Below are 27,927 nucleotides of genomic sequence, written 5' to 3' on the forward strand. Positions count from 1 at the left end.
TCCTTTAGGATTCCCACTAAAATAGAAGGAAAGATTGGTGGTTCCCACAGTGTAGGAGCCACCTTACATAGCATAATTAATAAATGGAAAGTTACGGTACCTGCCTAGGTACAATGGGCCTTTTAATCTCCCACCCACCATGCTCCCACTTCCTTATGCAGGAATAGCACACGAGAACCTAGGTCACACAGTGAGCACACACAGAAGATGGATTCCAGCTAGAGAGCTGAACTTCATGGAGAGACTGGCCAGGTCAGCGCCACCTTGGTGCCTTCTCAGTAAGGGACAAATCAGAACTCCTTGATCAAACAATGGAACAGATTTTATGAAAAATGGGCTGTTCAATTTGTTTAAGCCCCCTAGAAACATAACAAGCTTGAACTGTCTATGAACCATTGGCTTCTGATGCATAGTGGCAAGAGGATGGCATAAACATACAAGTAGAATATTCATCTTAATCAACAGGACAACTGCCCAGCACACAGGCACAGGAATAACGAAAGACATAGAAACCGTGATGTGATCTCTAGGGAGGAAAGTGCCCCTGGAATGTGAATGTTCCACAAAGCAGGAGGTGTTCCCTACCTGTGCTGTTCTTACTTGGCGATTTTTGTTTTAATAATCAAAGCCTTGGTGATTTATGTATTAGTGACCAAAGCCTTGGTGATTTTTGTTTCAATGATCTAAGCCTTATGAGACTCTAAAAATAAAGTTCTGCCTGAGTGTTGTTAAAATTTCGTGGGCTCTTGCCGGGCTGGCTAGCTTCATGGGCGGGTAACAGAGACGACCAGACACACGGCTGGGCAGGGCAGCTGTATTTCTTTATTCAGGAACAACGATTCACAAACTAAGACAAACTAATCACCAAACAGAACTCTGCTGTCTCTTTGCGGCGGCGCAAGCACTCTCTCTTTTACTCTGGAACTCAGGAACCCAGGAACTCTGTCTCTCTGGCACTCTCTCTTACTCTGTAACCCTGAAACTCTCGAACTCAGGAACTCTCTTTTCTCTCGAACTCAGGAACTCTGTCTCTCTGGCACTCTCTCTTACTCTGTAACCCTGAAACTCTCGAACTCAGGAACTCAGGAACTCTGGCACTCTCGAACTCAGGAACCCTCTCCCTTACTCTCGAACTCATGAACTCTCGTACTCGGGAACCCTCTGAAACTCTGGCACACTGGAACTCTCTCTTACTGGGGAACCCTCTGAAACTCTGGCACTCTCGAACTCTGGAACCCTCTCTCTTACTCTCGAACTCTGAAACTCTCGCACTCTCGAACTCCGGAACTCAGGAACTCTGTCACTGGGGAACTCAGGAACTCTCGGACTCCGGAACCCTCTCCCAGGGTCCCTTGGGGCGGGGCCAAGCAGGCCCGCGAAATTAACAGGACTCATCCAATTCTCTTGGAGGGGGAGGGCTAGAACAAGCCAATGTAAAGCATACGACACCTGAGTCTGACAGAGACGTCTGCTGGAGCTTGATTCAGCATCAACTCACTGGTCTCTCATTCTTCCTCATTCTGCACCGATGCCCCTCCTCTTTCAGGGCCCCCTGAGACCTGTCTGGGCTGGCCCCTGACAGCTTTTGTCTGCCAGACGTCAGTACAAAGTCCATTGTGCTCAACTGGGGGCGGAGGTCTCCCTCTCTCTCTCTCTCTCTCTCTCTCTCTCTCTCTCACTATTCCCCCTTTCCACTCCACTGTGGCTGGTTGAAGCCCTGGGCTATGTGCTGGAAGGCAGGGCTGCATATCAGGAGGCTTAGGGTGGGGTCCCAAAGCAGTGACCACACACGCACATACACGCACATGCACAGGCACACACACACACACACACACACACACACACACACACACACTCACTCACTCACTCATTCATGCACTCACTCACCTGGCCGTCCTCGGAAAGGGGCCAGCACACCCCTCCTACCTGTGAGTGTCCACCCCCCATCCTTCGACCCTCACATGGTTAGGAGCCAGCTCAGTTGCTAGAGTTGCTCCTGTGAAATTGACCACAAGTAAGTGCATTACTGTCTTCCTGCTCACAACAAATTGCATTTTCTCTTGCTACCTCCATGGAAGCCTTTTCCCTGCTGGGGTAGTGCTGGGGGAGGGGGGTGGGCACTGTGATAGGAAGGAAGGGAGGGAGGGAGAGGTGGAGCAGACTGACCCCCAGGGCAGCAGCTGGGAGCTGGCTGGGCAGCCTGGGCTGCAGGGCCAGTGTGTTGTCTCAAGCCACTCTGCAGAAGGAAACATGGGCTGAGCAGCTTGCACTGTAAGGCAGGGGCATGTGTTGTCTCTGTGTTTCTAAAAGGAAAAAAAGAGCCAAATATAAACACTGCCCATTCTCTAAAACACCATTATTCATGACTGTAAAGCAGACATAAAACTACTTAACTTCCTTTGAACCAGAAAAATGTGGCCTGTTGATTTAGGAGGACAGAGCCCAGAAACCAGCAGCTGGAGGCTCTCTGGCCCAGAGCCCCCCACCCCCCTCCAGGGGAGCTGAGACTGTCTGTCCTACCTGCTTCCTCCTCCCCTCCCTCCTGTCCTGCCTCAGGCCAGGCTCCCACCTGCTCTGCTGCTTAGCCCCCATGGTCTCCTGCCTCTTGTTCTCCATGAAGAAACACTGGCCCACAGGGGGACTTCCTTCCCACCGGGTGGCCTTATCCTTGAGCTCTTCTTTCAGAAGCCCAGGAAGCCAGCCTTCCTGAACTCCCCTGGGAGGCTGGCTGGTCCCCACAGGTCTGGCCCACACGCTGGGCCTGGAGATGACTGGGGCCAGGCTTTTGATCTCCCTGCAGCCCTTCCTCGGGACCAGGCTCCAGAGAGTCTCTCACTGCATTTATTTGGCTTTGCATCATTTTTCAAAATCATCCCCCCCAAAAAACAAATTCCTGGAAACCTTGAGTTTTGACTTTCTTGATAAATATACTTTGAGTACAGTGGTGGCCAGAGTTGCCTGGTGTATAGTTAGCACTATTTTTTTTGTCCATCTGGGAAGTCACTGTTCCAGGCTGACTTATTCAGATGGGTGGATGGATGGACAGACAGACAGACAGGTTCCACCAAAGTTTCCTCCAGTGAAATAGGGTCAGGCTGGACCTGGGTCATACACATGGCAAAGCAGGCACACTAATCAGGTGAGCTATTTTGCCATTCTGTGGCCATGGCTATTTAAAAAAAAAACAAAATCGGTGGGGCCAGGCGGTGACACTCCTGTTTAAGTGTTCACGTTACAGTGTGCAAGGACACAGGTTTAAGACCCTGGTCCCCACCTGCAGGGGGAAAGTTTCATGAGTGGCGAAGCAGGGCTGCAGGTGTCTCTCTCACTCACTATCTCTCCCTCCCCTCTCAAGTTCTCGCTGTCTATCTAATACTAAATAAAAATAAATAAGTAAATAAATACATTTAAAATCTTTTTTTTTTTTTTTTTTATCAGAGAGACCAGGGAACTGCTCAGCTGTGGCTTATGGTAGTGCTAGGAATTGAACCTAGGGCCCCAGGCATGGAAATATGTCGTACAGGCACTGAACTCCCTCCCCAGCCCTGTCATTGCACTTAAAGGTTCATTTATTTAGAGAAAGAGAGAGAGAAAGGGAGAGAGAGAGAGAGAGAGAAGAAGGAGGATGAGAGAGGACCAGGACATCTTCCTAGCATGTGAAGATTGAACTTGGGGTCTTGCGCCTACCAAGCCCTGTATTCCTCCAGTGGGCCATCTCCCCAGCCTCTCGCTCTCCTGTCCGGGGGTGAGGGGTGGGGAATGGGGCTGGAGGCAGATGTGGCTTCTCCCAGGGTGTCCATGAGAAAAAGACTTGCCAACACACAGGCCTGGAGACTGTGCCTCAGAGCTGACCAAGCTCCAGGGTCAGTGTCACACTTTGCCCTTTTTCAGTAGGACAGGGACAGAAAGGATTCTGGGACATTTCCACCAACACTGCCATCAAAGACCCAAGCTTGAGGAGAAATAGGTGTCCAGAGGGTAGCCATAGAAGAGATAAACAGCTGACTCTGGCCTCAGAGACTCTGTGTGTCTGAGACGACCCTGCTGATAGAGAGTCGGTGTGTACAAGGAGCCCAGGAGTGCTGGGGTGTGCAGAGCAGCTCTGTGTGGGGTGTGGGCCAGGAGAGAGTGGAATTTAGGAGAGGACAAGGTCTGGGACAGAAGACATCACACAAACAGGTTTGGGCACAGGGTTGACGGGCTCTGAGGTCCGTCTAGTTCTTGCTCCTGGTGCTTTCAGAGGCCAGTCTCCACTGAGGACTGCTGTTCTGGGCTGTCACCCTCAGTGAAACCCCTTAATATAACCATGTGCTGACGAGCACTCTGGTGACCAGACCCTTCATTTAACCTGATTTTAATTTTTTGTCATCTCTGGGATGACTTTTTCAGATAGAAAGAATGAGACAGAAAAACAGGAAGGGAGGAGAAGAGAGAGGGGTAGAGGGAGAGAGAGAAAGAAAAGGAGACCTTCCTCAGTGCGGTGGAGGCTCGGGTTTCCTTGTTTGCTGGTCGGTTTGTGTTTGTTTTTTTGCCTTTTTATTTGTTTTTTTTTTTATTTTTTGAGCTGGAACTCAGTGACTGCACTATGAATCCACTGCTCCTGGAGACCATTATTTCCATTTTGTTGCCCTTGTTATTGTTGTCATTGATGTTGGCTAGGACAGAGAGAAATGGAGAGAGGAGGGGAACAAAGAGAGAGGAGGAGAGAAAGACAGACACCTGCAGACCTGCTTCACCTCCCATGAAGCGACCGCCCTACAGGTGGGGAGCCGGGGCTCAAAAGGGGGTCCTTAAACAATAACCCTGGAGGCAAAACCAAAACACACAACGTCCATAGATGCCAGGCTAGCGTCACGTGCGGGAGAGATGATCCAGGAACCAAGTTCATGGTGGTAGCAATACAAATCTTTATTCATGCGGGAGCCCCAGCGTCACCTCACCTCTCGGTCAGGACACAGAAGAGACAGAAACCAGAAACAGAAGTGGCTTTTATAGGATAGAACCCGAAGTGGCAAGTTGGAAACGGAAATGGCTAGGAAAGGAGGTGGAGGAAGGAAAAAGGCAGGCTGGGAAGATAGAAGCTTCCTTAGCAACTGTTGCGATGGTTTTAACTGGTGGGATTAATGGTACCCTGCAGGCAGGGTGGGTCTCGAGGTAGAAAGAAGACAGATCAATGGGTGGGAATCTTTCAGGCAAAACAGAGATTATGCAAATAGGCCATAGTGTCCACAATGCAGCATGGGGGGAGTGGCTGGCTTAATGCCCCACACTTAGAGATGGCAGAGAAGTCTTTTTTGTTCTTTCTGTAGTGCTCGTACTCTTCAGGAATGGGGTGTGTGTCTGTCTAGGTGCACGTGTGAGGCACACGTGTGTGCACGGTGCCTTCTTGGACTAGACTGAGGGAAGATGCTGGTTCGAGGAGAACTGTAAAACAACCTGAAAGTATAAAGAAAACCCCACTGGACATGGGGAGAAACCCTGGAGGGGGGTGCCCTGCCTACCCCCATTTGCCTCCACCTACCTCAGTTGCCCTCCTCAAACCCGACTTGCCTCCAGCTTCTTGCAGAAGCACTGCCTTCATGTGGGAATGTGGGATTGCCTTTGACTTCTGGGCCTTCCCGGATTTGCCACCATCTCCATTTAGCAGATGCTCAAGAGTGAGCTCATGGAAGGTAAATACCCCGCCCAGACCCACAGAGCATCAAGTGGTCACTCAGGGAGGAGTCCTCAGGTGCCAGGACAGCCCCAGCTCCACCCCAGGCTCTGCCCAGCTCACAGTCAGGACCAAAAGCGCACACGGTCAAGAACGCCATCTTGTCCATGTTTCCTACCCCACCCACCCATCTACCCCCACCCCACCCACCCAGTCTCACTCCAGTCTCAGATCCTGAATGAAAAATCTCATCCAGAGAAAACCAGGACCCCCTTCCAGTTTAGGGGACATGTCCTCTCTCTCTCTCTCTCCTTGAGGTTTTGTCTTCCTCTTGTGCCCCATGTCCCCCCTCTGGGCTTTGATATCACCATGGGCTCCACTTTCTCCAGCCTTACATGCAGGGAGGCTCTCATCTGTGGGCCATTTCTTGAGGGGGAGGCAGGCAGTCTCTCTTCAGAATGCCTCATCCTCTGACTGACTCACAGCCCTGGTGGCAGGACCAAGGTGGAGGGGAGGGGGTGGCTCTGCTATTTTTGTCTGTGGAGACACCTCCACCCTGCATGATCACACCCTCACAGAGCAGAGAACAAGGACCTTTCTTCTTCTCTGGAGGTGAGATCATCTCCTGAGGTGTCACAGCCTCCTGGGGGCTGCTCCCTGCTCTTTCCAGGGGGGCTCGTGGGGGTGGGGGGAGCAGATGCTGTTTTCACAGTTGTTAAATACCTTTTTTTCTCTCTCTCTTTTTCTTTTCCTTAAAAAAAAAGATCTTAGTACAAAGGCAATGTTCTCCTCAGCCTGCCATTATGCTAAAAGCTTTTCCTTGGAAGACAATAGCTGTTCTCAGAGCAAAGCTTTACTGGGGCTGAGGGTGGAAAATGCACAAGGCAGGCACCTGCCCGGGGCTGGGGAGTTGCCACTTGGAAATGCTTTGAAATTAGCACTGAGTGGGGAAATAGAGAGTTACGGAACTCTTCCTTTGGCTTCTTCACAAATCATTCCCCACCCTCTCTGGCCTTGAACTATCTCCCCCCACCCCCCAGAAAAAAAAGACACCCGGTTAGAGATGAGGAAGGAAGCTCACCTGGGGAGGGGCTGCTGTGACAAGTATGGGCCAAGGCAAACATCTGGGTGAGGAGAAAGTCCTGACCTCTGGTGGTGGACACACACACACACTCACACACACACACACACACACACACACACACACACACACACACACACTCACACACACACACACTCAACACACACACACACACTCACACACACACACACACACACTCACACACACACACACTCACACACACACTCACACACACTCACACACTCACACACACACACTCACACTCACACACACACACACACTCACACACACACACTCACACACACACACACACTCACACACACTCACACACACACACATACACACACACACACACACACACACACACATATATTCGACCCCTTAGGAGCTTTGGAAGGTGAAGTATTACTCTGATGGAATGAGAGGATTTGAGGGTTTACATATGCCAGACCTAGACTTGCCTGGATAACCTCCTGTGATCCACAGGGGTGTGTGTGTGTGTGTGTGTGTGTGTGTGTGTGTGTGTGTGTGTGTGTGCGCGCGCGGGCGGTCTAGACGGCAGAGTCTGGGCTCCTGGTGAACTCATCTCCTCTCTTCTGTAAAGCTTTGCTTCTGACAAATATTAGCGTGAAGATGATGAACTACCAGAGCACAAAGACTTCCCTCTATGGATTTTTTTTTTTTTTTAATAAAAGGAGTTAGTAGGAGAGAAACCAAACTATGCCCTTTGCTTGCCTGGAGATTTTCAGTTCTTAAGGCAGTCAGGGCTGGGAACCATGTAGATATTAGGAAGATAAATATTTAATCCTTGTCGTGGAGGTGCCGGCACTTTACAGGGAGTGTGTGAATCCTGTGAAGTCCCACCAGGATAGGAAGCTAAGCCGCCATCCAGCGGGAGTCCGGAGAGGAGAACACGGTCTGCATGGTCGGATCCCTGAAGGACTTGTCCTGTTGCAGAAATTAGGCCCAAACATGAATCTTAAACTGAAATTATGTTGAAAAGAGAGGGGTTTATTACACTAGTGGGCAGGAAAACCGAATGTCTTCCAAAAGTTTCTCTGCCCGGAACAAAGGAACAGCACAGGTTTAAATAACATTGTTCATGTTCCAGTACCAAGGAGTTTTGAGGACAATGGCCCTATAATACAGTTTGAGATCTGGGAGTGTGATGCCTCCAGTTCTGTTCTTTTTTCTCAAGATTGTTTTGGCAATTCTAGGTCTTTTCTGGTTCCAGATAAACATTTGTAGCTTTTGTTCTATTCTCCTAAAAAATGTGCTTGGGATCTTGATGGGGATAGCATTGTAGATGGCTCTGGGTAGTATATTCATTTTGATGATGTTAATTCTGCCGACCCATGAACATGGAATATCTTTCCACTTCTTGGTGTCTTTCTCAATTTCCTTGAGTAGTGGCTCATAATTTTCAGTATACAAGTCTTTCACTTCTTTGGTTAGGTTTACTCCTAGATGCTGGCTTCATAGAAGCTGGCAGGGAGTATTCCAGTGTCTTCAGTCTTCTGGAAGACTTTTAAAAGTAGAGGTATTAATTCTTCTTTGAAGGCTTTGTAGAATTCATTTGTAAAACCGTCTGGTCCAGGACTTTTATTCTTGGGAAGGTTTTTGATAACTGTTTCAATTTCATTAGCTGTGATGGGCCTGTTCATGTTTTCCACTTCCTCTTTACTTAGTTTTGGAAGTTGGTAGGTGTCTAGGAAATCGGCCGTTTCTTCCAGGTTCTCTAGCTTGGTGGCATATAGTTGTTCATAGAAGCCTCACATGATATGTTGAATTTCTGCGGTGTCTGTTGTGATATGTCCTCTTTCAGACACACTGACCAGTGGAAGAGAATTGAGAGCCCAGAAGTGAGCCCCCACACCTATGGACATCTAATCTTTGACAAAGGGGCCCAGACTATTAAATGGGGAAAGCAGAGTCTCTTCAACAAATGGTGTTGGAAACAATGGGTTGAAACATGCAGAAGAATGAAACTGAACCACTGTATTTCACCAAACACAAAAGTAAATTCCAAGTGGATCAATGACTTGGATGTTAGACCAGAAACTATCAGATACTTAGAAGAAAATATTGGCAGAACTCTTTTCTGCATAAATTTCAAAGACATCTTCAATGAAATGAATCCAATTACAAAGAAGACTAAGGCAAGTATAAACCTATGGGACTATATCAAATTAAAAAGCTTCTTCACAGCAAAAGAAACCACTACCCAAACCAAGAGACCCCTCACAGAATTGGAGAAGATCTTTGCATGCCATACATCAGACAAGAGTTTAATAACCAACATATAGAAAGAGCTTGCCAAACTTAACAACAAGACAACAAATAACCCCATCCAAAAATGGGGGGAGGACATGGACAGAATATTCACCACCGAAGAGATCCAAAAGGCCGAGAAACACATGAAAAAATGCTCCAAGTCTCTGCTTATCAGAGAAATGCAAATAAAGACAACAACGAGATACCACTTCACTCCTGTGAGAATGTCATACATCAGAAAAGGTAACAACAGCAAATGCTGGAGAGGGTGTGGGGTCAAAGGAACCCTCCTGCACTGCTGGTGGGAATGTCAGTTGGTCCAATCTCTGTGGAGAACAATCTGGAGAACTCTCAGAAGGCTAGAAATGGACCTACCCTATGATCCTACAATTCCTCTCCTGGGGATATATCCTAAGGAACCCAACACACCCATCCAAAAAGATCTATATACACATATGTTCTTGGCAGCACAATTTGTAATAGCCAAAACCTGGAAGCAACCCAGGTGTCCAACAACAGATGAGTGGCTGAGCAAGTTGTGGTATATATACACAATGGAATACTACTCAGCTGTAAAAAATGGCGACTTCACCATTTTCAGCCGATCTTGGATGGACCTAGAAAAATTCATGTTAAGTGAAATAAGTCAGAAACAGAAGGATGAATATGGGATGATCTCACCCTCAGGCCGAAGTTGAAAAACGAGATCAGAAAAGAAAACACAAGTAGAACCTGAAATGGAGTTGGCGTATCGCACCAAAGTAAAAGACTCTGGGGTGGGGGTGAGTGGGTGGGGAGAATACAGGTCCAGGAAGGATTCAGAGGACCTAGTGGGGGTTGTTTTGTTATATGGGAAACTGGGGAATGTTATGCATGTACAAACTATTGTACTTACTGTTGAATGTAAAACATTAACTCTCCAATAAAAAAAAATCAGGAGAAAAAAAAAAGATACTGTTGTGAAAAGTAGAACCTGAATTGGAATTGGTGTATTTCACCAAAGTAAAAGACTCTGGGGTGGGTGGGGGGGCGGAGAATACAGGTCCAAGAAAGATGACAGAGAACCTAGTGGGGGTTGTACTGTTATATGGAAAACTGAGAAGTGTTATGCATGTACAAACTATTGTATTTACTGTCAAATTAAAACATTAATTCCCCAATAAGGAAATTTTTAAAAATAACATTTTTCAACATGGCGACATCATGGTTACATTTTCATTTCAAAGGAGTGGGGCAAGATGAAAGAACTTTCACAGGGAGGTGTCAAAAAAATCAATGTGTTGTTTAGCTACAGAAGGGCTAGGCGAAACAGGAGCATAGAATGGCTGGAAGTGTCCCTCCCCTGGTGCTGGTGGCCTTCTTAACAGCTCTCATCTCCAGGGACCCCACCCCATGCTAACAGCTCTCATCTCCAGGGACCCCACCCCATGCTAACAGCTCTCATCTCCAGGGACCCCACCCATGCTAACAGCTCTCATCTCCAGGGACCCCACCCCATGCTAACAGCTCTCATCTCCAGGGGACCCCTCCATGCTAACAGCTCTCATCTCCAGGGACCCCCTCCCCCATGCTAACAGCTCTCATCTCCAGGGACCCCACCCCATGCTAACAGTTCTCATCTCCAGGGACCCCACCCCATGCTAACAGCTCTCATCTCCAGGGGACCCCCCCCATGCTAACAGCTCTCATCTCCAGGGACCCCCTCCCCCATGCTAACAGCTCTCATCTCCAGGGACCCCACCCCATGCTAACAGTTCTCATCTCCAGGGACCCCACCCCATGCTAACAGTTCTCATCTCCAGGGACCCCACCCCATGCTAACAGCTTTCATCTCCAGGGACCCCACCCCATGCTAACAGCTCTCATCTCCAGGGACCCCACCCCATGCTAACAGCTTTTATCTCCAGGGACCCCACCCCATGCTAACAGCTCTCATCTCCAGGGACCCCCCCCCCATGCTAACAGCTCTCATCTCCAGGGACCCCCCCCCATGCTAACAGCTCTCATCTCCAGGGACCCCACTCCATGCTAACAGTTCTCATCTCCAGGGACCCCACCCCATGCTAACAGCTCTCATCTCCAGGGACCCCACCCCATGCTAACAGCTCTCATCTCCAGGGACCCCACCCCATGCTAACAGCTCTCATCTCCAGGGGACCCCCCCCATGCTAACAGCTCTCATCTCCAGGGACCCCCTCCCCCATGCTAACAGCTCTCATCTCCAGGGACCCCACCCCATGCTAACAGTTCTCATCTCCAGGGACCCCACCCCATGCTAACAGTTCTCATCTCCAGGGACCCCACCCCATGCTAACAGCTTTCATCTCCAGGGACCCCACCCCATGCTAACAGCTCTCATCTCCAGGGACCCCACCCCATGCTAACAGCTTTTATCTCCAGGGACCCCACCCCATGCTAACAGCTCTCATCTCCAGGGACCCCCCCCCCATGCTAACAGCTCTCATCTCCAGGGACCCCCCCCCATGCTAACAGCTCTCATCTCCAGGGACCCCACTCCATGCTAACAGTTCTCATCTCCAGGGACCCCACCCCATGCTAACAGCTCTCATCTCCAGGGACCCCACCCCATGCTAACAGCTCTCATCTCCAGGGACCCCCCCCCATGCTAACAGCTCTCATCTCCAGGGACCCCACCCCATGCTAACAGCTCTCATCTCCAGGGACCCCCCCCCCATGCTAACAGCTCTCATCTCCAGGGACCCCACCCCATGCTAACAGTTCTCATCTCCAGGGACCCCACCCCATGCTAACAGCTCTCATCTCCAGGGACCCCACCCCATGCTAACAGCTCTCATCTCCCAGGAAGCCCCCTGGTGCTATTCTGCTCAGCGAGTGGGGTTGGGGGCCAGCAGCAGTGGCCCCATCTGTCACCAGACAACAGGGAAGTAAGATGCAGGTTACAGTAAGGAATTATGCATCTATTTTCTGCATCAGTCCCCACACACATATGCTGCAGACACCCTGCTCACCTGCTGGCCCACTGTAGAGAGATGCAGCTTTGCTTCCCAAAAGAAAAGGCTGGTCAAGAACCAAATAAATAAACCGAAGGACATTCCAGGTCTTTCCTGAGAAGCCCTGAAAGGAGCGGAATGTAAATAAAGGCAAGTCACCCTCCTTCCACGTGTTTTCCTGTCTCCTAGTCACCAGTCAGCAGTCTTCTTTCTGCTGCTGGTTTTCATCTACTTAGTCCACGGCTTTTTGAAGACAGTGGGAAAGACTGCAGAACCTTCCCTTGGATAGCTTTGCCAATGCCCCGACATACACGAATGTTATCTCACTAAATCGTTTTTTAAAAATATTTATTTATTTATTCCCTTTTGTTGCCCTTGTTGTTTTGTTGTTGGAGTTGTTATTGTTGTTGTTACTGATGTTGTCGTTGTTGGATAGGACAGAGAGAATGGACAGAGGGGGAGACAGAGAGGGGGAGAGAAAGACAGACACCTGCAGACCTGCTCCACCGCTTATGAAGTGACTCCCCCTGCAGGTGGGGAGCCGGGGGCTCGAACTGGGATCCTTACGCTGGTGTTTACGCTTTACACCACATGCGCTTAACCCACTGCACTACCACCTGACTCCCTGTCTCACAAAATCTTTGCCTAACACCGTTTGCCATTGTACTTCTGTGGGACGTGCAGAAGGTAGTCAGTATGCCCAGTCTACAGTGCTAAGGCCTACCTGGTGCCAGTGCCACGTAGAACAGAAGTCACGCTCCATCGGGCAGAGCAGAAACAAGGCTGGACACAGGGCTGTAAAAGTCTCGGGGTGCCAGAACCACAGGCTGCTGGGCGGGCCGTGGGCTCAGGTGCAAAGGTGAGAGAAGTCATCTGGACTGAATGGTCAGGGCTTCCTTTTCATCTCAAGAGGAACAACAGTGAGCCAGCAGGATGCGGTTGCTAGTAGAGAAATGACAGCCATCAAATTATTTTGGAGTAACATTTTGTGGCAGTGATGTGGGGGGAGGCATGGAGTCCAGCACAGAGGGGGACTCTCTTACACGCAGACTCTGACTTCCTAAGTGTGGCTCTGTCAGCGGTCAGGGTCATGGGACTGGAAGACATGCTTCAACCGTCTGGGCCTTACTTTCCCCATTTGGAAACTGTAAATGAAAAGTCCTTCCTCCAGTCTGAAGATTGTAAAGGGGATGGAATAGGGGGCTGGGTGGTGGCACACCCAGTTGTTAAGTGCACATAGTACTAAGCACAAGGACCTGCACAAGGATCCAGGTTGGAGCCCTTGCTCCCCACCTGCAGAGGGGACCCTTCATAAGTGGTGAAGCAGGTCTGCAGGTGTCTTATCTTTCTCTCTCCCTCTCTTTCTCCCTCTCCTCTCTTAATTTCTCTCCGTCATAAAAATACAAAAATAAAATGCAAAAAAAAAAAGGCCTCCAGGAGTAGGGGATTCATAGTGCCGGCACCAAGCCCTAGCGATAACCCTGGAGGTAAGAAAGAAAGAGAGAGAGAGAGACAGGAAGAGAGAAAGAGAGAGACAGAAAGGAAGGAAGGAAGGGCAGAAGGAAGGAAGGAAGAAAGAAGGAAAGAAAGGAGGAGGGGATGGAGTAATACTGAGCACATAGTGAGCATTCAAGAGACGACAGTTATTGGCCATCGATGCCGGTGGTGAGTTTCTCAAGGAGGTTAAATCTCTGGAGTGGTAGGGAAGAGTGCCCTTGTAGGAGAGACAGCTAAGATCAAAGTGATAGGTCTTGGTGCCTGGCTGGGGTAGAGGGCAGGGTGCTGAAAGATTTCTCCTCCGGGTGGTGGGTGGAGAGGTCATTGCCAACAGAAGACTGTATGAAAAGTCAGACTCTTCAAGTTTGGGCTGGAAATGGTCACTTTCAGAGGCAAAAATTTTGTAAGATTGCGGGCTAAACATAACTATCAAGTCAGTATGCTATGAAATATAATCTACTTGAGAGGGAAGTAAAACCAATTTCGTATTACTGAATAATCTTCTCAATTAGAAGGGATACTGGAGGTTGACTGTATGTGGTCACTGTAGCAGAACACATAATGCATTTCTTTAGAAGAGCAGTCTATTCTACGATATGGCCATGAGATAGACTCATTTATATCTGTTAAGGTAATTAACTGTTTATAGAGTGCTTATCTGATTTATTGTTCCACTCAATAGCTTTGTGAGGGAGAGGGAAAAAATTGTTAATTATCTCCATTTTGAGATGATGGAGTTGAGGTACCGAGAAAAATGAGATGATACCAAAATCCAGAGAGATTTCTCACTAAAGTAAATCTCTACAAGTGGTTTCAAGGTATGTTGGTTAACGAAATTATATATTTTAGAGGATGCAACTTCATGCTTTTTCCGTGATGTATCACACCTTGCCCGCCGCCAGAACCCCAGCGTCCCTCCGCTGTAGGCTGCTGGGCTCTTCCACACATTCAGCCCCTTCCCTGTGCTCCCAAGTGAACCCAGATCTGCAGTCCCAGCCTGTGGGCTTGTTTTCCTTGGATTTGCCCTCCTGACTTAGTTCCTTCTCCAGCCAAGTCTTAATCCCTGTGATCTCTGTATATTCCTGCCTGCTTCAGCAGTGCGGAGAAAATAAAAATAAAGCCTTTGGTTCAAGATGCAGTTAACTCCACACAGAGATCATTCGCACTGCAGGCCGTATATTCCCATCTTCTCCACCGTGTGATGCCGATGTGGTCGTGTGGCACTGCCTTTGCAGCACCGTGCCTTTGCTGCCCTGTGCCACCCCCTTCTACCCCTGGCAGCCTCACCTGACTTCCCTCTATTTCGTGAGCAAAGGCACGGTGCTGCTAACTTTCCTCTCCCAGGCCAGTGCCTTTGCTGGCACTCCGTAGCTTTGTTTCTTGGAGAGAAGTCAAGAAGCAGTGGGGAGATAGCAAGAGAGCATGAGGGGGGGGGGGGAGGAGAGATTTGCAGCATTGCTTCACTGCTCTCAAAGCTTCCCCCTGCAGGTAGGAACTAGGGCCTTGAACCTTGAGTCCTTGCATGTTGTAACATGTGCATTTGACATGTTATGGCATGATGGCATCTCTCTCTCTCTCTTCCTGGAATGTCTTGAAGCACCAGGACTGCTACAGATATCGTCAGAACACAGCCTCCAGTTTAGTCACTCCTCATGGACCCATTCTTTCCGCCCTGACTCCCGGGATTCTCTTGGTGTCTGCCTGCTGTTCCTGAAGCTGCTCAAATAATCCTTGCCACTCTCATTGCTGGCTTTTCAGACTTGCTGGACTTCATGGAAAGATGGGAGATCCATGCTCTCTAGAACGTTCTGCCTTAGCTCAGCACCCCTTGGCCACAGACCATCATCAGAGTCCCCATGACAACAGTTCCTCTTCTTGGGCTTGGTGTCAGGGAGCAGAGACCAAGCCAGCTTCCTGTATCCATAGACTTCTCCCCATCACCGTTCTCACACCTGAGCCCCCCAGGCTGCACCCCACTCCTCCATCCCTGCCAGCCACAACCTGCTACGTGAACCATCTCCAGGCTGCAGACTCTCCACACAGTCAGTCAGACTCGGGGTGTCCTGCTGTGCCCGGCGGAGGGCCGTCTGACACCTGCATTTCTTCAGAGCCACAAGCATCGCCATGCCCCCTCCACCCCGTCTCCATGGCATTGTGTGGCTCTTCTTTAACGGGGGTGCAGTGAATGGTGGTTGAGAGAGGGTGTACAGACACCACACTGCAAGTCGCTCACCGGAAAACTCAGGCCCACGTGGCCTCTGGGGACAGAGGCTGCACAAAGGGCCAGGTGTGATGGGTGACTGCTCACGTGCCAGCTCCCTGCTCTCTGGGGACAGAGGCTGCACAAAGGGCCTGGTGTGTTGGGTGACTGCTCACGTGCCAGCTCCCTGCTCTCTGGGGACAGAGGCTGCACAAAGGGCTAGGTGTGATGGGTGACTGCTCACGTGCCGGCTCCCTGCTCTCTGGGGACAGAGGCTGCACAAAGGGCCAGGTGTGATGGGTGACTGCTCACGTGCCGGCTCCCTGCTCTCTCCTCCACCCCAGTGGAGTGGTTACAGGGAAGTCTTTTGCCCAGAGAGGCTTCTTGTCAACCAGGTCCTCTTGAGGCTATCATGGGGAGGCCGCCCTCACTGATTGTAGTCACAGGAGACACGTTTACAAGGACGGATGAGCCACTGTGCATATTAGCTGCCAAAAGCATGCTCACGAGCGGTTATGCCCACCACCACCCTGCTAAGGATGGAGCGATGGCGTCCCCTCAGGCTGATGTGCCTGCCCCTCTCTCCTCTCCCCAGCAGCCGAGCACAGGCAGAGGCCTCAGGGCAGGACCGACCAGACGGGGTGCCCTGCAAACAACTGTGTACACTCTGCTGCTACTGATTTTCTTCGACTCATGGAACATCAGGCCCAGGTGGCGGCTGTGGATTTTGACATCCTGGGATTTTTCCAGGCGTCCTCGGCAGGGACTGGCACGTGCATCCGGGTTGCAAGCGGCCACTCCTGCCAGCGGCAGGCAGGCAGGCAGGGAAGAGTCCTAATTAGAAAGACCAGCAGGGCTCCCAGAGCCCCCGGGGATGCTGTGACAGAGCTGTCACTGTCTCCCCTCAGGCGGGTTCATCGGGTTGGAACATAAGCAAGAAACATTTTGTTCAATGTTCGGCACAAATAACTCCCATCATTAGCAACGCCACAAGCCAGAGGAGGCCCGGGTACCAGGAGACAGCGGTTTACATGCCCTCCTGCAGCCAGGAGGGCACTCAGAACCTTTGTGCCACTTGCCAGGGCAGCCACTTCCAGCTTCCAGAAAGGGCCACTGAAAACTCACACACAGACTGGCCTGGCCTGCCTCTCAGGCTTAGTGTCTGAGAATTCTGTGGAATTCAGGGCTTTGGGGAGACTTGAAGCATCCGAAGGGGTCATGGGGTGAGGGGGATTGGCGGCAGGGACTGAATTGGGACTGATTCCCGTATCTTGCCAGACTCTGAAGTTTCTTTGAGTCCCAGATTTTTGCTAGTGTCTTCTGGATTTAGGCATGGAACGACTCCCTGCTTGTTAGGATCCTAAACTCTTTGGGGAGAAAAGCAACAACAACAGCAACATGCCAAGTTGCACTCTGGATCTAGTCGCGCAAGTAGCATGTGCCCTTCTGGTGGGGAAGACGTTGAGCCCACTGGTCTGGTGGTTTTTGAAGGCATCATGAAAAGCAAGCATCCTTATCTTAATTTCTTTTCAGTCAATAACAATTCCTAATTTGCAAGGAGAGAAACGGAAGGGAAGCTGTCCTCCTTTGAAGGAAGCTGTGATGTAATGATTCGGCGGGTCCCTTACATAGTTTAATTAAAGACTCTGCTTAGATCAATATGTATCCAACAGCTCAGCCTGGCAATCAGCTTAATCTCATTAAATGTTGTCCAGGCCCCAATAATTGATTAATAATACATTATCATTTATGAATTATTGACTTCAAGTTATTGTCATCATACCCTGCTTTGTTCCCAGCACCTGCTGCCTCGTGTTAATTATGAAGCGCTCAGGCACTTGGAATAACTTTAGAGATAAAGCTGATGGGATTTTGTTTTTTGTTGTTGTTTTTTTTTTAAATGAAGTCAGACTGTCTGGAGTGGAGAGTTGGTCTGCACGAGCCAGGCTCCATCACGCCTGCATTGTTTCATGAAAGAGCGGGCCTTGGACGTGTTAAGAGTGAACGCTCGGAGGGCACCACGCCAGGCCTGGTTGGAGGAGGAGGTTCTGAGTCAGAGCCAGTGGGGGCTTTTCTCAGTAGCACGACCAGGAGGGAGCAGGGCCGCCCCTGAAAGAGAGGGAGTAAGTACTCCCATTGCTGGTTGTCTGGAGGGAGAGGGAGGTCCTCAGAGGGGAAAAATAAAATGGGCAGCATCAGTGTGGATGCTCTGGTGGCCCAGGAAGTGACAAGAGTGGGTGGAGCACTGGACTATCAGGCATGAAAGTTCCGGGTTCAATTTCTGGTATGGCATGTGCCAGGATGTGTTATCTCTCTCTCTCTCTCTGTCTTTCTGCCTGAATGAATATATATATATATATATATATATATATATATATATATATATATATATATATATATATATATATATATGTATTCAGATGGTACTTAGAACTCGGGAGAAGAACAACCCTTTGGAGACGCCAGCTCCCAGGAGATACCTGAGTGAATCACCAGCTGCCACTGAGAACAGCCTTCCTTGCAGCTGAGACCAAAGCAAAATGTTTCCCCAAGGGGCGACACCTCTTCCGAGCCCTGCCTGAGCCAAGCCCTGCCCTCAGAGGCATGATGCCTGCCCTCCCAGCAACAAGGAGGCTTTCTTAGAGCACAAGAGCTCTCACTGGAGCCCTCACACCTTCTATTCTGCAAAGCATGATGTCCCCAGACATGTTTGCTTCATTCATTCTTTTTAAATTATTGTTGTTGTTATTGATGTCATTGTTGTTGGATAGGACAGAGAGAAATGGAGAGGGAGGAGGAAGACGGGGAGAGAAAGACAGACACCTGCAGACCTGCTTCACCGCCTGTGAAGCGACTTCCCCTACAGGTGGGGAGCCGGGGGCTCGAACCAGGGTCCTTACGCTGGTCCTTGTGCTTTGCGCCACCTGCGCTTAACCCTTTACGCTACAGCCCGACTCCCTCATTCTTTGTTTCTTCATTCACTTTCATTTCCCAGATATTTTCATTCTTCAGAGAGAAATGGAGTAGGGGAGAAAGAAAGTTGGAGAGGGAGAGAGGGAGAGAGAGAGAGAGAGGAGAAAGAGAGACCATGGCACTTCTCCACCATGCCTGGAGCTCCCTCACACCATCCTTGGTGTTCCCATGTGGTGCTGGGGCCCCATCCAGGGCTCTTGTTGGTTTCAAGGTTTACCGGTTGTGCTGTACTTCCTCTCTCTGGTCCTCTTACGCCAGCTTTGTAACCATGCCCTCCGTCTTCCTCACTGACAGACACAAAGTTGGGAGGGTCCCCCACATCAGAAGACTTGGGGCTCTTTAGCCCCATGACGTTTCTTTTTAAGATTTATTGATCTTCCAGTGGTAGAGAATTCTGGCACATGTGATGCCAGGGGATCAGGCTCAGGGCCTCAAGTCTTTGAAGCCACTGCACCACCTCCCAGGCCCAGGCCCCAGGAGCCCCTTGACCTCCTGCAGCCCAGTTTGGTCTTCCTACCCAGCTAGTTTCTGCCCATGCAGCTGGAAGCTCATTGCTGCCAAGGACTTCAGAGGAAGCAGAGTTTGGAGCCTTTCCACCTTGGCTTGACTCTTCTGTCTGCTGCCCTGAGCTCTCTGGTACAAATCTCATTCTGGCTGTCCCATCGGGCTCTCACTCGGAAGCGGGGTCCCTGGTCTTTCACCTGTGGGAAGGCTGTTGTAGGAAGGGGGGAGGGATGGGCATGAACTTCTTCCTCAGGACAAACAGAAGGCCCCAGTCTGTCACCCTTCACAGCTGCCACGTCATGTGTAGCCCGTGTGAAGAGGCCGCTGGCGCCTTTACTCTCACATCTGCTTCCTGTTCTTTCCTCCTGTCGGCTTCTTTCTTTCTTTTTTCTCTCATTTCCTTTCCTAGGAAATTCTCATGAATTCAGGCTTTTTCAGTACTTTCTCCAAAGGGTGCCTGTCCACAAGTAACTGCAGTCCACCCAGTGCCTGGCTCATGGGTTTCCATGGTCGCCAGTCAGGATGACACCAGCAGAGAGTAGGGGCTAAGAGAGAGTGGCGGGAGAGCAGATGGACACGAGGAGAAAAATAAATACACGATCCTCTCTCCCTGGAGAGATTGCCCTGGAGATGCAGAGTGAGGGAGTGAGGGGAAGAGAGAAAGAAAGGAGCAATGAGGGGGATGAAAAAATGGCTTCCAAGCAACATGAGAGCTCTCAGGTAGAAATCAGCAACTCCTGAGAGCAGTGTGTTTCCCCAGAGGGCATAGGACTCTCAGGACGAATTGATGAGGGACGGGGAATAAAAAGTCTGAGAGGTGGGAGAGCTTGGCAGGGGCTCCAAGGCTCACTTGGGACCAGCCTTGGGAGAGGAGGGCTGAGTTGGTTCCCGTACTGGCGCAGATCAGGGTTGGCACATGCTTTATCTGTGGAAGGGCAAAGCTTGACTCTCCATGGGTCACAGAGTCCCCGTGCCAGCTGCCCAGCTCCAGTGTCATAACAGAAAAGCAGCCACAGCCTCTACATAAGCAAACGGATACCAGCTGTGTTCCAGTTACGTCTGACTTAGTTTACTTTAAAAATATATATATTTGTTATGGGATAGAGACAGAAACTGAGAAGGGAGAGGAGAGAGGGAGGGAGAGAGATAAGAGAGATGCCTGCAGCCCTGCTTTGCTGCTTGTGAAGCTTTCCCCCTCTGCAGGTGGGGACCAGGGGCTGGAACCTGGATCTTTGAGCACTGTAATGTGTGCGCACAGCCAGGTGCACCACCGCCCGCCCCCCTTAATTTTTTAATTGAAGTATCATTGCACTGTGACTTAAGTGTCGGGTGCATCATTATATCTCAGTGTGTGGGCAGACTCCATTGAGCACAACATCTCCATCGTGTACCTAGCAGTTGACTCCTGGCTTGAACTTTATTTATAAAGTTAGGAGGGGGGCAAGATTTGACCCGCATTCCCTTGGGGCTGGAGGATCATAGAATGCAAGTCACATTTTAATGGACCTGCCGTTGTTGATGGCAGCAGTGATCGCAGACTCACAGGGTTCCTGGCACCATGAGTGGGAAGGGCAGGTGTGAATTTGACCCTCCCCTTATTCAACAAGCATTTGTTGTGGATCTGTCTTATGAAAGCTTCTGCTCTGGAGACTGAGAGTGTAGCAGTGCTCAGTCCCCGTCATCAGAAGTTGTATGCTCTAATTAATCGTGTTGGCTTGGGCAAGTAAGTTAACTACTGTCAGTTCCAGTGCTCTCATGGGAAAACCTGAATTAAAACAAACAAACAAACAGAAACAAATACACCGTGAATGGTGTTAAGTAGGCAGTGCAGAATAAACACCAATTTTCCTGACACCCATGGTAAAACAGTAGACTACCAGCAGCATCTGAGGAGTTCTCTCATTTGTTCATTATTGTTGTTACTCTTAGAGCTTAAGTGCTCCAGACTGACCTTTTCTGACAGATAGACAGACAGACAGACAGAGAGAGAGAGAGAGACTGACTCCACAATTCTGAAGCTTCCTCCAGTGTGGTGGAGGCTGGGCTTGAACCTGTGTTGTGCTTGTGGAAAAGCAACACACTAAGCAAGAGACCTGTGTTGCCAGCCCTGCCTATAATTGTTACATGTTTATGTGTTTGGTTCTTTCTATGAGCGGCATAGAGAGAGGCCAGAACACTGCTCAGCTCTGGCACATGGCGGTGTTGGGGTTGAGCCTGGGACCGCAGGCATGTAGAAGGCCTTAGACACCTTCACTGTGTCTTTTTCGTCTCTCACCATGCTTTCATTTCCCTCCGCATTTTGCATTTATTCCTTGCTTTCTAAAATAGACCAACCATATATCTGGGTTGCAGTAAAGGGCCCGGGGAAATGCTCAGCAGCAGGGGCACATGCCTTTTATGGGTGAAGCTCTGAGTTCGATGCCTGTACTACTTAAAGACAAGGACGATGGAAACAAAATACAGAAGAGAACGTCATAAAAGGGTGGAGTGGTCTCCCTCCCTCCCTGTCTCTCTTCCTCTCTCCTTTCATCCTTTCCTCCCCTCTCATAAAAAACATACTTACCTTAATTTTGTCACTTTGATTTTTCTCACAGCAAACACAGCAACCATGCCGCAGGAGCTGTGCGTAATCCTGTCTTCTGCCTTGTGTCGTTTAGAAGGCTGTCATACTCAGTACTCAACTCATCTACCCAGACTTGTGCTGTGCATCACAACTCCCCGGGGCCCCAAGGCCATAGGCTCCAGCCTGTGGTCAACAGTGTGAGGTGCCATAAGCAGTCTGACTGCGCCAGGTGTGTGTGTTCCAGACAGCAGGCGAGAATGGAGGCTTCCAGTGTTTGAGAAGGGGGCTGCCGGAAGGGCTTTCTTTGCCGGGGTTTGGAAGCTGGAGTTGATTGTACGTTATCTTAGCAGGGCTGGTAAGAATCTGTAACCCACATCACTGGAATAAATCAGGGATCACACCTTTACAAAGCAGGAGCCCAGGTAGAAACCCTGTCAGGTCAGCTCACCTGTGTATTTTCTGCGTGTGACACGTGGCTCCGGACAGTAAGGACTTGAAAGAGTTTGAATTTACTTAAAAAAAATTATTTATTCCTTTTTGTTGCCCCTGTTGTTGTTTATAAGACAGAGATCAAGAGAGGAGAGGAAGACAGAGAGGGGGAGAGAAAGACAGATACCTGCAGACCTGCTTCACCGCCTGTGAAGTGACTCCCCTGCACGTGGGGAGCCGGGGGCTCGAACCAGAATCCTTACGCCGGTCCTTGTGCTTTGCACCACTTGTGCTTAACCTGCTGTGCTACCTCCTGACTCCCAAGAGTTTGAATTTAGATGATTAATGATGGTGGGCAGACTGATAGGACAAGCACTGGCTTTTATCTAAATCCTCAATTCCTCCCCAACAGCCTCACTGTCAGAGAGGTATTTTTACAAAGCTCAGGGCAGGAGAGATAGCATAATGTCTATGCAAAAAAGACTTTCCTGCCTGAGGCTCCAAAGTCCTAGGTTCAGTCCTCTGCACCACCATAAACTGGAACTGAACAGTGCTCTGGTCTCTCCATCTCTCTCTCTCCATCTCTCTCTCTCTCTCCCTCTCCCTCTCTCTCTCCCCCTCCTTCCCTCCCTCCCTCTCTCTGTATCTTTCTATCTCTCCCATATCATTAAAATAAAACATTAAAATTTTTAAAAAAATATTTATTTTATTTATTTATTCCCTTTTGTTGCCCTTGTTGTTTTATTGTTGTAGTTATTATTGTTGTTGTCATTGTTGGATAGGACAGAGAGAAATGGAGAGCAGAGGGGAAGACAGAGAGGGGGAGAGAAAGACAGACACCTGCAGACCTGCTTCACCGCCTGTGAAGCGACTCCCCTGCAGGTGGGGAGCCAGGGTTCGAACTGGGATCCTTATGCCGGTCCTTGTGCTTTGTGCCACCTGCGCTTAACCCGCTGCGCTACAGCCCGACTCCCAACATTTTTTTTTTCCCTCCAGGGTTATTGCTGGGCTCGGTGCCTGCACCATGAATGCACAGCTCCTGGAGGCCATCTTTTCCCCCTTTTATTACCCTTGTTGTTGTAGCCTCGTTGTGATTATTATTATTGCCATTGTTGACGCTATTCGTTGTTGGATAGGACAGAGAGAAATGGAGAGAGGAGGGGAAGACAGAGAGGGGGAGAGAAAGACAGACACCTGCAGACCTGCTTCACTGTCTGTGAAGCGACTCCCCTGCAGGTGGGGAGCCGGGGGCTTGAACCGGGATCCTTACGCCGGTCCTTGCACTTTGCGCCACATGCGCTTAATCCACTGCGCCACCGCCTGACCCCCCCAACATTTTTTTTAAGAAAGATTAACCAAGGAGTTTCATTTCATTGCTATGTGATATTCCGACACATGGACACACCCACATGCATCATCCCTTCTGTGGCTGATCCATTTGGATCGTTCCTGAGAGTGTGTGGCTACACCGATACTGCTGTGAACACATGTTCTCCAGGTCTGGGAAGTCTCCCTAGGCCTGGTGGATGCCCTGAAGATAAGCCACTGGGATTTGGCTTGGAGAGGAATTAGCAGATCTGACTCCTGAGTGGCTTCACCAAGTTACCTCCCTGCCTGTTGCTACACCCTCTGGCTGACACCTGGTGCCATCCAGCTCTCTGATTTCTCCCGGTCTGGTGGATGTAGCACGACAGCTCACTGGGGCTTTAATTAGAGGGAAATCAAGCATCTTTTAATCCTTCTCAGACCCATTGGATCTGCTCTTTGGGGAAGTATCTGCTCATTCTCCAGTCTGTTTATCTTTGTTATTCTCTGCGGAAGCCCTCCCCACCCTCAGCCCCAGTCCAATACCAGGGCCCTGAGAGCAGTGCTGTTGTGGAAGGGACGTGAGTGAGTCTGTCCCTGGCATTCTGTGTCTGACTCACTTGTCCATTGGGCCAGCTCTGCACTCGTAGCGTGTTGCTTGAATTTCTGACACTTTATATAAATCTTGATATCAAGTAGGGAAGTCCTACACTTGGTTTTGCCTCTTCAAGCACGTTTGAACTATTCCTGGCCTTTTTCATGTCTAATAAATTTGAGTCTTGGCTTGTCTAATTTCAAAACAAAATGTAAAAGCACTTACTGGAGTTTTTATTGAGATTTTGCTGAAACTATGTGCCTATCACATTTTGTTGATATCATATACCTCTCAGGGCAAATAATGACAGGGCTATAATAGTGACTATTTCCTACCCTACAAGGCCCTAGGAACATATTCTATTTTTCCTTTTAGGTAAGGTTCTCCAGTTGTTTTATTTTTTATTATTATTATTTTTTTTCCTCCAGGGTTATTGCTGGGCTCAGTGCCTGCACCATGAATCCACCGCTCCTGGAGGCCATTTTCCCCCCTTTTTGTTGCCCTAGTTGTTGCAGCCTCGTTGCGATTATTATTGCCATTGTTGACGTTGCTTTGTTGTTGGATAGGACAGAGAGAAATGGAGAGAGAAGGGGAAGACAGAAAGAGAGGGGAGAGAAAGATAGACACCTGCAGACCTGCTTCACCACCCGTGAAGCGACTCCCCTGCAGGTGGGGAGCCGGGGGCTCGAACCGGGATCCTTACGCCGGTCCCTGCGCTTTGCGCCACGTGCGCTTAACCCACTGCGCCACCGCCCGACTCCCTCCAGTTGTTTTCATAACATGCATGTGTGTATATAATAAAGTATTTGCTTTACGGGCTGGGTGGTGGCGCACCTGCTTGAGCACATGTTACAATGCCCGCCCCACCCCACCCCCCACCCCCCAACCCCCGCTTGTAAGGGGAAAGCTTTGTGAGTGGTGAAGCAGGGCTGCTGGTGTCTCCCCGTCTCTCTCCTCCCTCTCTATCAGCCCCTTCCCTCTCGCTTTCTGGCTGTCTCTATCCAGTAAATAAATAAAGATAATAAAAAAATTGAAAACAAGTTTATTTAATACACATTACATTATTCTTCTTGGCTATTTTACAGACTGTATACATAGTCTGCAATCATATACTGTACACGATAGATTTGAGGGTTCTCTTAAAGATGATTGCAAGATGATGGTGAAGAGAAAGGAAATTGACTTTTATATGTCAATTTTATCTTTATAAAAGAGAGTAATTTATATAGTTGATTTTTTTCCCTGCTCATTATCCAGAGTTTTCTGTGGGGATCATTCTATCGAGATTAGGATCATTTATGTTTTTTTCTTTTTCTTTTTTTTTTTTGCCTCCAGGCTTATTGCTGGGGCTCAGTGCCTGCACCATGAATCCACTGCTCCTGGAGGCCATCCCCCCCCCTTTTTGTTGCCCTTGTTGTTGTAGCCTTGTTGTGGCTATTATTGTTATTGTTGATGTCGTTCGTTGTTGGTTAGGACAGAGAGGAATGGAGAGAGGAGGGAAAGACAGAGAGAAAGATAGACACCTGAAAACCTGCTTCACTGCCTGTGAAGCGACTCCCCTGCAGGTAGGGAGCTGGGGGCTCAAACTGTGATCCTTATGCCGGTCCCTGCGCTTGGCACCACGTGTGATTAACCCACTGCGCTACCGCCCGAACCCCAGTCATTTCTGTTTCTAAGTATCATGCTTTCCATTTTATATTTTGCCTTGGACTTTTAGAACAATGTTGAGTAGATACAAAGATAGAGAATACCTTATTTTCCTTGATCTGAAAAGAAGAGCCTTCAACCCAGCACCATTCAGCCTGGGGCTTACTAGAGGTGTGTGTCTCTTAATCTCAGGAGATTAAGGAAGGGCCTTCCTAATAACTATCTACTAAATGTTTTCTTTTTTTTTCCTCCAGGGTTATCACTGTCCATTTTTCCCATTTTGTTGCCCTTGTTGTTATTGTTGTTGGATAGGTCAGAGAGAAATGGAGAGAGGAGGGGAAGACAGAGAGAGGGAGAGAAAGATAGACACCTGCAGACCTGCTTCACCGCTTGTGAAGCGACTTCCCTGCAGGTGGGGGGTCGGGGCTCGAATCAGGATCCTCATGCCGGTCCTCGTGATTGGTGCCATGTGCGCTTAACCTGTTCTGCTACCACCCAGCCCCCTGCTAAGTGGTTTTTAATGTGAACAAATGTCAAATTTTACTCCGTGCTTCTTTCCATGTCTATTATGGTCATGGGATAAATTTCCCCCCTGTAATCTGTTATGGGAATAAATCATATCAGTTGATTTTCTAGTATTTAACTAAACTTTCCGTCCTGGAATAAATTCACGTGAAATAATATATTGTCTTTTTAGATTTTTTTTTTTACATATTGGTTCCTTAAATTTGTCCTTAGTTTGTGACTTGTGTATACATACACCCATAGTTTTGAGTTGCTTGTAATGTTTTCTCTCACTCTTTCTGTGTGTTTTGGCTACCAAGGCTGCTGTATCTGGAAATGCCCTTGAAAGGAAGGGAGGTTCTTCCTTTTGGATTCTCTGCAGAGGTTTGTGTAACATCTTGCCGATCTCTCTTATGTGCTTGGCGGCATTTGCCTCTAGATTTCTCTGAGTCTGATGTTTGCTTTTGATAAGCTTTTAAACCCATCGATTCAATAATGTCGTTTGATTTCTTTATTTCTTTTCGGTGTTGTGTGTATGTGCCTGAGCCTATTAAACTACAGCTCCTGGGGGACTTCCCATACAGTTTTAGATGGAGACAGAGCAGAGAGTGAGACACCACGGTCCTCCACTTCACAACCCGCCACGGATTTCCCTGGTGCTGTGCACAGTGCTCCCATATGGCACCAGGGGACTCCAACTCAGGTCCTCACACGGGCTAGAGTGTGGGCTCGGCCCTCTGAGTTCTGACTGGGGCTCTCCTGTTTCCACTCAGACATGTGTGGCAAGATCTCTTTCTCTCCCGCAGGTGTTCAGCTAGTCTGGGTTTTCAAACCATTGTTAAAAAAAAAAAAAACAACTGTGACCCCATGTCCCTTCATGAGTCTGTTGAAAGTGTTCGGCTTTGCACTGGGGCCTTTGTCTTCACCGCTGACTTTGTTCATACCTTGTTCTGCTCAGCCTTTTCTCACAGGAGCTAATTTCAAGCCATCCATCTCCCCCGTCAGATGCCCCTTCATTCCACACCACTGGCATTTCGAGGTATCTCTTGTCATCTCCCGTCAGCTAAACTTGCGTGAATATCCATTCTGACTCATCTCTGTACCTGCCTTGTGTAGTAGTCCGTTTGTTTTCTGCCACTCTGGATTGGCGTTTTCAGCCTGAAAGAGGCCGGGATACAGAGATGGAAGGAGAGAGGCAAAGACACCACGACACTGGAGCTCCCCCAGGTGTGATGGAGGCCTGTCTAGGGGGAGCCTGGCCTGCACACATGCAAAATAAGGACACTACCCACGTGAGATATTTTTCTGGCCCAGTTTCTTTTTTGGGAAAAAAAAAAGATTTTCTTTCTTTTTTCCCCCACCATATATGGTTGGTACAGTCAGAAAAACCATTCCCAAACCTGTGAGGCCAACAATTGAACTGGGGCCCTCAGAGATGCAAGTCCTGTGCTCGCCCAGTCAATGTTTCCTGGGCTGTAGTAATTCCTTTTACATTTTCAAACATACAGAGGTTTTGTTTGTTTGTTTGTTTGTTTCTTTTCCTTATTTACCACTGGATAGTGATATTAAACTAGTTTCAGTATAAACAGGAGATGTCATCTTCCCATTATTTATTCTTTGACACTGAGGCTTACGGTGTGGCACCAAATTATGGAAATATGACAGGTCCATGAGAGCAGTCTGCACTCTTCAGTGACTGGGCGCACGGTTTGGACCATGTTCTACAGCAA

Source organism: Erinaceus europaeus, chromosome 20 (assembly GCF_950295315.1).
Source record: "Erinaceus europaeus chromosome 20, mEriEur2.1, whole genome shotgun sequence".
Taxonomy (NCBI): domain Eukaryota; kingdom Metazoa; phylum Chordata; class Mammalia; order Eulipotyphla; family Erinaceidae; genus Erinaceus; species Erinaceus europaeus.